This window comes from Tupaia chinensis, unplaced genomic scaffold, assembly GCF_000334495.1.
Source record: "Tupaia chinensis unplaced genomic scaffold, TupChi_1.0 Scaffold000612_1, whole genome shotgun sequence".
In the NCBI taxonomy this organism is placed as follows: domain Eukaryota; kingdom Metazoa; phylum Chordata; class Mammalia; order Scandentia; family Tupaiidae; genus Tupaia; species Tupaia belangeri.
The window spans coordinates 676,874-686,486 of NW_006160131.1; the positions used below are offsets into that span (position 1 = coordinate 676,874).

A 9,613-nucleotide genomic window follows, 5' to 3' on the forward strand; every position below is an offset into this window, starting at 1 on the left:
CACCGTGGAGCCCCGGTCCGGGCGGCTGCTGGAGCTGGAGCTGGACGAGGCTGCCGACGCCGGCCGCCCCAGCGCGCAGGCGGGTTTCAAGGCCAAGCTGGTGACACTACTGAGTCGCGAGCGGAGGAAGGGCCCTGCACCCTGCGACAGGCCATGAGCCAGTCCGAATGGCAGCGAGAGTGGCTCCCCCAGGATACGGTGGGTCCCAGGCCCGTGCCCCGCCCCTCTGGCAGCACCCTGGCCCTGGGGCCCTCCCTTCCGCGTGTACAGGGTATAGACCTGCTGGAAATAAAGCCTCCTCGGCCCATGCCTGCCTCCTGCAGCCCCCGCGGACTCTCACCTCCCGGTGCCAAACGCCAGCCCAGGGCACACAGATGGCCTCGGCCTACCCTCTACCACCCGTGGGCTGCAGACAGTGGTGGCCCCGTGTGGCCCCTTGCGGCAGAGTGACCCAGACAGGCTGAGGGAGACCGTGACTCGCTGCCCAGCCGGGCCTGACTTGGTGGAAGGGAAAGTTGTGTGGGGCACTCAGGGCTGGGGAGGGCAGCACACAGAGGCCCTGAGGGGCAGCGGGAGGAAGCCAGCACAAGGGGCGCAGGCACTCCGAAAGGAGGAAGGAGCGACGCAGAGACCCAGTTTAACGGGGCGTCCTGGGGGGGGATCGCAAAGGTGTGCACACCTAAACGCTGTTCCTCGCCAGCGGCAGTCACCAGACACGCTGGGGCCTGGGTCTCAACAGCAGCAGGGAGCTCCGTCTTCGGGGCAGGAGCCGGTGCAGCAGCCACGCCACGCCCTGTGAGGCCACCACGTGGGGACTTCCGGGCTGCAAACTGGAGACTCCCTGACCCTCCCGCACACATGCCCCGGATTCAGGACCTGCCAAAGCCAGGAGCCGGTGGCAGCATGGAGACTAGGGTGTGTGCCTCTCACTCATGGAGGAAAGACAGGTCGTTTACAAAGATGAAACTACAGGGCCAGCAGGTGGTGTCTGCACTTGCTTCCCATGTGGCCATGTGGTTCAAGTCCCAGAGCCGGTGTCCTGAAATTCACGCTGGACACATGTGCGTGTGTGCCCCAAATCCTGAGAGGAGGATGAGTAGATGGGTGTGGCCATCCCCCCTGGGAGGTGATTTCTTGCTTTCTCCCTGTCTCTCTCTGTCTCTCTGGTGAGCGCACATGCCCTATACCAAAAATCTCAAAAAAACCCCAAAACCTGACATCACACACTAGGCGTGTTCTTTGGAGCCGTACCCTCCTACTGTGTGCAGGCAGTGCAGCACCCAGCCATGTCCCAGACTGCCTCTGTCCCACTCTCTGGGCATCCCACAGGGAGAGAAGCTGGTTTCCCAACCACAGTGGCCTTCTAAAAAACCTCAGACGCCTGTCACCACCCTGGGCCATCCATGCCCCGAGCCCCTGAGGATCTAGCCTTTCAGTGCCTTGGCCTCGGTTCCACATCCGTGGCCCACATGTCCCGAGCCCCACTTCCCAGGTATCCCCTCTGGGCAGCTTTCCCAGCGCACTTGCTCAGCACGGCCAGTACCACTGTCCAGCTGTGCGGACCTCAGTGACCTTGCTGCCGTCCACCTTCCACCCTGTCACATCCGTGGGGTGCTCCTGCACCCTCCCCACTCCCCGCCCCTCACTCACAGGGAGCCCCAGGTGCCCACATCTCCATGCCTGCACCCCAGCTGCTGCCCACACAGAAAATACAGGCTGGCTGCGTCCTCGCTGACACGCGGTCCGTGGGCAGGCGCTCCGTGCTGCCCGAGACCCTGTGTCCTGGAGTGGCAGCTGTCCTCTCCCCAGACCTCAGCCGTTCTCCTCCAGCACGGCCACTCTCGCCTCGCAGACAGTGGGCAAGCAGCGTCTGCCCACGCGTCCAGTGTCCAGCACCTGCACCCGTCCTGTCCTCCCCCAGAGGAAGGACTGTCCCCTCACATGCTCCGGTCCCAGCTCTCGCCTCTGCACATCCAGGCCAAGTGCTCTGCTCCCTCTCCCGCCTGGACCCGTTCACTCAGCATCTTGTCATCCCCTCGCCGTCATTTCCAGCCACCCACAGACCTGCTTTATAGTTTCACATCTTCTTAAATTTTATTTCTTTTTTTAAGTAATTATTTTATTCAACTTTGTTTATTTCTTTATTTTAATTTGACTGGAGGGAGAAAGAGGGAGAGTGAGAAAGCAGGCCCCAGGTCCAGGACTTGAACCATGGTCGGCCATGTGTGAGTCCAGTGCCCCTAACCACCACACCACCTGTCGGTCCCTTATGTAATTTTATTTCTTCTTCAATTTGACCAGAGAGACAGAGAGGGAGAATGAGAAAGCAAGCCAACAGGTCCAGGACTCCAACTACAGTCGCCCATGGGGGAGTCCAGCACCTTAACCACTAAGCCACCTGCCGGCCCCCTGTAACTTCACATCTTAAAGGAAACGTCCCCGGTGGCAGGGTGGTTAAGCAGCTGAGTCCCACAGAGCCGACTGCGCAACTCGAGGCCTGTGCACATGGGACACGTGCGCGTGCACGCCCAAACTCCTGCAAAGAGAAAGGAGGAGGGATTCCTGCCCCCTGGGGAGTGCGGCTCGCTTCCCCCCACCTCTGTCTCTCTGGCAAGCACACAAGCCCACAAGCAAATTAAAAGACACATTCCTTCGACCTCACATTCCTTCCCAGTTCTCTGTTCCTCTTCACAGCGAAACTCCTCAAAAGAGTTGTTGATTACTTTCATTTCCACTTTCTGACCTCCCATTCCCCCTTCAACTAACTCCAGGCCCTCTTTGCCCCCATGCCTCCATTCCGTACACTTCTCAGTCACCAGCCTCCTCGTTGCCCCAAGTTAAACCAGCCTGCACCCCTTGGCATGTCAGCGGCGTCTGGAACACTGTCTTCACGTGGCCCTCTTGCATCCCAGTCTCGCCTTCCCAGCTTCTCTGCCTGCCTTCTGTCCTGGAGCTCAGTGCAATTCTAGCCTCGACTACTCATGGAATCACCTGGAAGCCTTTAAGAAGCATGCATGCAGATCAGTACTCATAATACAGCGGTTACCGCTTGCATAGGAGCCTGGATTCCACGTGGGCAACTGTAGTTGAGACCTTGGCCAGGAGTGGGCTGGCAGGTGGCATGGTGGTTAAAGGAGCTGGACTCCCACGTGGCCGACTACAGTTCAAGTCCCAAATGTGACAGCTTACATTCTCACTTACCCCCCCCCCAGGTCAAATTAAAAAGTAATAATAAAGTCAAATAAAATGACTCTTGAGGGACCGGCTGATGGCATAGCAGTTACATCGCTGGACTCTCACATGGTGGGCCATGGTTCAAGTCCTGAACCTGGTGGCTTGAAACTCACACTGCTTGAAATGCACGCCAGGGGCATGTGTATGCGTGCCTGAGATCCCGGGAAGAGAATGGAGGAGAAGAGATTGCAGTGTGGCCATCCCTCCGGGGGACGATTTCTCACTTTCCCTCTCACTGTCTGTCTCTCTCTCTCTCTCTGGCAAGTTCACACACGCTAAGACAAAAACCTCTTAAAAAAGAAGTAATTCTTGGGGGAAAAAACAACGCAGCTCTCTATCCTAGCCAAATCCTGATGGGATGGAAAAACGGAGGAGGAGGGGATCTCAGCATGACCATGCTACCTTGGGGACCTCGCTTGCTCTCTGGCCAGTGCAACGTGCTCTCTGACAGTCGTTTTTTTAGGGTTTTTGTCATAGTGTGTGCCCACTGGAGAGAGACAGAGACAGAGAGAGAGGGAAAGTGAGAAATCACACCCTGGGGGATCCCCACACCACAATCTTCTCTCCTCCATTCTTGGGATTTGGGGCATGAACACACACGCACTCACGCCCCTGATGTGTGTTTTAAGCTGCAGGGTCTGGGACTGGAACTGTGGAGATGGCCATGTGGAATCCAGCACCTTAACTACCACACCACCTGCTGGCCTGACAATACATTTATTTAATTTTTAAGTTTTGTTTTGTTTTGTTTTGTTTTAGATTTTTGCTATAGGGCACATGCACTTGCAGGAGAGACAGAGATAGAAAGCGAGGAATCATCCCCTGGGGGGATGGCCATGCAGCAATCCCTTTTCCTCAGCTCTCCTTGGGATTTGGGCACACACGCACACGCCAGGTTCAGGACTCCAACTGCAGCTGACTGTGGGAGTCCAGTGATGAAATCCTTACACTATCCGCTAGTCCCACAATACGTTATTTTTAAATGCGCATGGCTGGGCCCACAGCACGGGGCTCTGATTCCCACCGTCTGGGTAGGTTTGCCTGGGCGTTAGGCCTGCGTGTCGTTTCCAGGTGTCTGTAGTATGGGCTAGGTTGGGACACATGGCCCAAGTGTCCAGTCCCAGGCCCAGGACCGCTGAATTGTTGGCAACTCCTGAAGGCGGCCTCAGTGCAGACCTTGCCCCGGAGCTCCAGATTTGAAAATCCATCCATGCGCTGGCCCCACAGCCCAGCAGTGAAGCGCTGTGCAGAGGAAGCTGGATTCCACATGGCTGGCCATGGTTCAGGTGCCAGTCCTGGCAGCTGCACACCCCACCAGGTGCAGGTGCCTGCCCAGGCCCTGATGGGATGAAAGTCTAGAGGGAAAAGGATTGTGGTGGGAACAGACTGGTTGGGGCGCCCCACTCTCTCTCATGTATGCACGCACCCTCTGATCTTAAAAATAATGATAATGGGGGACGAGCAGCTGGTGTAATGGCTGGGACACTGGACTCCCATGTAGCTGACCTCAGTTCGAGTCCTGGACCCGGTGGCTTAAACTCACGCCAGGTACGTGTGCATACATGCCCAAGATCCCGAGAGGAGAATGGAGGAGAAGGGATTGTGGCGTGGCCATCCCCCCTGGGGGGGATCTCTGTCTCTCTGTCTCTCTGTCTGTCTGGCGAGCGCACGCGCCCTATGGCAAAAACCTCTCAATAAATAAATACTAACAATAACGGGCCGGCTTTGACCACAGCGCTCGTGCTCTGCTGGAGAGGAGGAGCCCCCATGGCAACCGCAGTTCGAATCCCTGGCCTAATATGAGCCTGAGACACGCTGGGAACACGTAAGTGTCCAGGATCTGACGGGCTGGAGGACTGAGGACGTGCATCATGACTCCACCAGCCCCGTGTAGGGCCCCCCACAACGTGTGCACACGCTCTGTGTGAGTAAAGAAAAAGAGAAGAAGATAATAAAATAAAGTTCCAGCCACATATTAGACATCTGAATATCAAAAAGACATGTCCAGAGGCCAGCAGGTGGCATGCTGGTTAAGGGTGCTGGATGCCCACATGGCCTACCGGGGGGTTCAAGTCCTGGACCTGGCAGCTTGCTTTCTCATTTTCCCTCCCTCTCTCTTCACTCTGTCCTTCCCTGGTCAAATTAACTAAATAAATAAATTAAGTTAAATAAAATAATTCTTTTTAAAATTTTATTTATTCATTCATTTTATTTTAATTTGACCATAGAAACACACACAGAGAGAGAGAGAGGGAAAGTGAGAAAGCAAGAAACCAGGTCTGGGACTAGAACCGTGGTCAGCCATGTGGGAGTGCCCAGCACCTTAACCATCATGCCACCTGCTTGTCCCCCCAAAATAATTCTTTATTTAAAAAATAATAAAATAATAATAATGAGGATGTATCTAAATTCAATGAGTGAAGGGAATGGGCCTCCCGGTGGTGCCCCTCGGGAGCAAGTGGCCACAGAGGAAACGCCTGGAAGGTCCTTGGAGCAGGGGGAGGCAGACTTGGGCCTGGCTAGTGCCAGCACCTCCCAGCCGGGAAGTCTCAGAGGAGGCTGAGGCCACAGCCACGAGGCTCCCAGCCGGGCAGCTGCTCCAGGGCCTTCTTCCCTCCGCAGCAGCAAGCCCTGCCCAGCCCAGCCCTTGATCGCTGAGCAAGTCCCAGAACAGAGTCCCGCCGCGAGCAGAACTCAGTTTCTGTGAGCTTCCAACCAGCACCTGGACCAGGACTAGGGGCCTCGCCCTGGAAGGCAGTTCTAGTCACCAGGGGGCGCTGTGTGCTAGTCCAGGCCCTCCGCAGTGGCTGCCTGTGCTGGGAGGCTCCGGGGCTCCACCCAGGCCTGAGCCTGCACTGGCACCGGGAGGCCAGGAGGCAGAGGCGCAGCCCAAGGCCCTCTCTGCTGGAGGCCGGCCAGGCCCCCCAGGCTGCCACGGTCCCTTTGCTCGCGAGCTGCTTTATTTTCTCAGTCCCTTCTTTCTTCAGCTGTTCTGTTCGTTTCTACCCACGGTGCGGGGGAGCAGGGGAAATGAACCATGGTGGGCAAGACAAGCCTTGCTCTCAAAGGGTGATGAGGGACCACGAGCGTGAGGTCACATGATAGAAAGTGGTGTGGAGGGGGGACCAGCAGTTAGCGTAATGGCTATGTCGCTGGACTCCCATGTAGTCGACCGCGGTTCGAGTCCCGGACCCGGTGGCTTAAAACTCAGGCCGGGCATGTGTGCGTGCGTGCCCAGGATCCCGAGAGGAGAATGGAGGAGAGGGGGTGATTTTTCGCTTTCTGTCTCTCTGTCTCTGTCTGTCTGGCGAGCACACGCGCCCTAGAGCGAAAACTTCTCCAAAGATAAAAAGAAAAGAAAGAAAGAAAGAAAGAAAGTGCTGTGGAGGGGCAGGCAGCTGGTGTGGTAGTTAAGTGGCTGACTCTCACATGACTGACCGCGGTTCAAGTCCCGGACCTGGGTTTCTCACTTTCCTTCTCTTTTATTGTCTCTCTCTGGTCAACTTTAAAAAAATAAAATATAAAATAATGTCAGTGAATAAAATTAAATAAAAAATAATTCTTAAAAAGAAAAAAGAGGAGGGACCAGCAGTTGGCATAGTTGGCTATATGACTGGACTCCCATGTAGTCGACTGCTGTTTGAATCCCAGATCCGGTGTCTTAAACTCATGCCGGGTGCGTGTGCATGTGTGTGTGCATGCCCAGGATCCTGAGAGGAGAATGGAGGAGAGGAGATTATGGCATGGCCATCCCCCCCCCCGGGTGGTGATTTCTTGCTCTCTGTCTATCTTTCTGGCGAGCACACACACCCTATAGCAGAAACCTCTCAAAAAAAATAATAAATAATGGGAACCAGCAGTTAGCGTAATGACTATGTCGCTGGACTCCCACGTAGTCGACCGCGGTTCACGTCCCGGACCCGGTGGCTTAAAACTCACGCCGGGCGTGTGTGCGTGCGTGCCCAAGATCCCGAGAGGAGAATGGAGGAGAAGGGATTGCGGCGACGCGCCCTACAGTGAAAATCTCTCCAAAAAAAAAATAATAATAATAATAAATAATAAATAAATAAAAATAAGAAAAAGAAAGTGCCATGGGGACAGAAGCAGAGAAAGGGACTGGTGTGACAGGAAGACCAGGTGTCGGGAGACTGCTGTTTAAACAGGCAATTGGGGACGGCCCCTCCCAGAAGGTCACACTGGAGCAGTCTTGAGTGAAGGGAGAAGGCCTGTTCCGTTCTCCGGGGAGCAGCGTTTCAAGCAGAGGGAATGGCAAGTGCAATGGCCCTGAGGCGAGAGTATACAGTGGTCGGACCCGGAGGGACAGTGACGAGGCCAGAGTGACTAGAATGGAGTCACCACGCTGTGGCAGCAAGGCCCCTTATTAACCTCATGCAGGTCCTCAAGACTCCTTTTAAAATATATATATTTTATTGAACTTTATTCCTTTTACTTTTTGACCAGAGAGCTACAGAGTGAGAGAGAAAGAAAGTGAGAAAGAAAACCGCCAGGTCCAGGACTCAAACCATGATCAGCCACGTGGGAGTCCAGCACCTTAACCACGCTACCTACTGACCTCTAACTTTTTTTTTTTTAGTTTTGCTATAGGGCCTAAGTGCTCACCGAAGCAAGACAAAGAGAGGAGGGAAAGTAAAATATCGCCCCCCTTGGTGATATGGCCATGCCACGTCCTGCCCTCCCTTCTCTCAGGATTTGGGGCATGCACGCACACACACTTGGCGTGATTTTCAGGTTGCTAGGACTTGAACTCTGCAGCCAGCCATGAGGGAATCTAGCTGCCTTAACCTCCACACCACCTGGCCCCAAGGACTTTACTTTTATTACACTTTTTATTATTTATCTCGCCAGAGTGTGAGAGAGAGAAGCACCCCGTCTCTGGGGCCTACCACTCCCTTCATTTCCAGTTCTTCCTCGTCTGGAATTTTGGGCATGTGTGCATATGCACCAAGTGTGTTTTTCAAACGACCAGGCCTGGGCTCCAACCATGAGCTTGATCATGTGAGATCCAGCTTCATAACCACCAGGACGTGGGCTGACCCACTTTAGTTTTATTTTAAGTGCAATGTGAGCCCTCTGGAATGCTAAAAACTGAGGACAAGGTGGTGTGATTTCTGCTCTAAAAGTGTCATCCTGTGGGGCCAGCCCACAGTGCAGTGGTTAAGCGCTATGCAGCGGAAGCTGGAAACCATATGGCCAAGTCTGGTTGGAATCCCAGCCCCCACAGCCTGGAAATCCCACCAGACGTACTTGCGCATGCCCGGAGTCCCACAGGAAGGCGAGATGGAGGAAGAAGGGTTGCCACAGGCTCCCTCCTCCACCCTCTTGTTATTCGGTGGTCAGAAAAATCATGACATATTTTTCTGTGCAAAAGAAGAAAAATATGGGACCAGCAGTTAGCATAATGGCTATGTCGCTGGACTCCCACGTAGTCGACCGCAGTTCGCGTCCCGGACCCAGTGGCTTAAACTCACGCTGGGCGCATGTGCGTGCATGCCCAAGATCCGAGAAGAGAATGGAGGAGAAGGGATTGTGGCATGGCCATCCCCCCTGGGGGGTGATTTCTCGCTTTCTGTCTCTGTCTCTCTCTATCTGTCTGGCAAGCACATGCGCCCTATAGCAAAAATCTCTCCAAAAAAAGAAGAAAAATATGTCATGACTTTTCCAATGACCCAATACATTGTCAGAGGGTATGTGGCAATTAAAAGGAAAAAAAGTTTTTTTAGAAAGAGTTATTTATGTCATTTTATTTATTGTTATTATCATTCCGTAATTTGCTATAGGGCATGTGTGCATACTAGGGAAGGAGAGAAAGTGAGAAAGCAAGCCACCAGGTCCAGGACTTGAACCATGGTTGGCCATGTGGGAGTCTAGTGTTTTAACCACCACGCCACCTGCTGGCCTCCCAAATAGATTTTAGAAAGAATAACAGGCCAGACAGTGACGTGGTGGTTAAGGCAGCTGGCTCCCACATGGCTGACCATGTGGTTGGAGTCCTGGACCCTGCGGCTTGAAAAAACACACTGGGCACGTGTGCCCAAAGCATCAGAACGAGAAGTGGAGAAGGAAGGGTTGTGGCGTAGCTAACCCCGGGGCGGGGGTGTGCCTCACACTCTCTCTCTCTCTTTCTGGCAAGCACATGCGCCCTATGACAGAAATCTAAAAACAAATCAAAGCAAAACTGTGTGTGTGTGTGTGTGTGTGCATGACTCTGTATGCTGTGCGAATATTCTGGAGTAGGTGAGGAGAAAGCAGAGTGGCCCATTAGGAGACTGGTCACAAGATGACAGTGGAGAGCACAAGGGTGGCAGAAGTGACCAGAGGGAAACATTTCAACGGTGGACTTTGCAGACCCCAGCAGGTA

General features: G+C 54.1%; 1 protein-coding gene across 1 annotated transcript in view; it reads left to right on the forward strand.

Annotated features, from left to right (window-relative positions):
* DOK3 (docking protein 3) overlaps window positions 1-9,613 on the forward strand; it is a 17,341-nt gene that overhangs the window by 5,874 nt on the left and 1,854 nt on the right. The gene's annotated exons all lie outside the window — the stretch shown is intronic.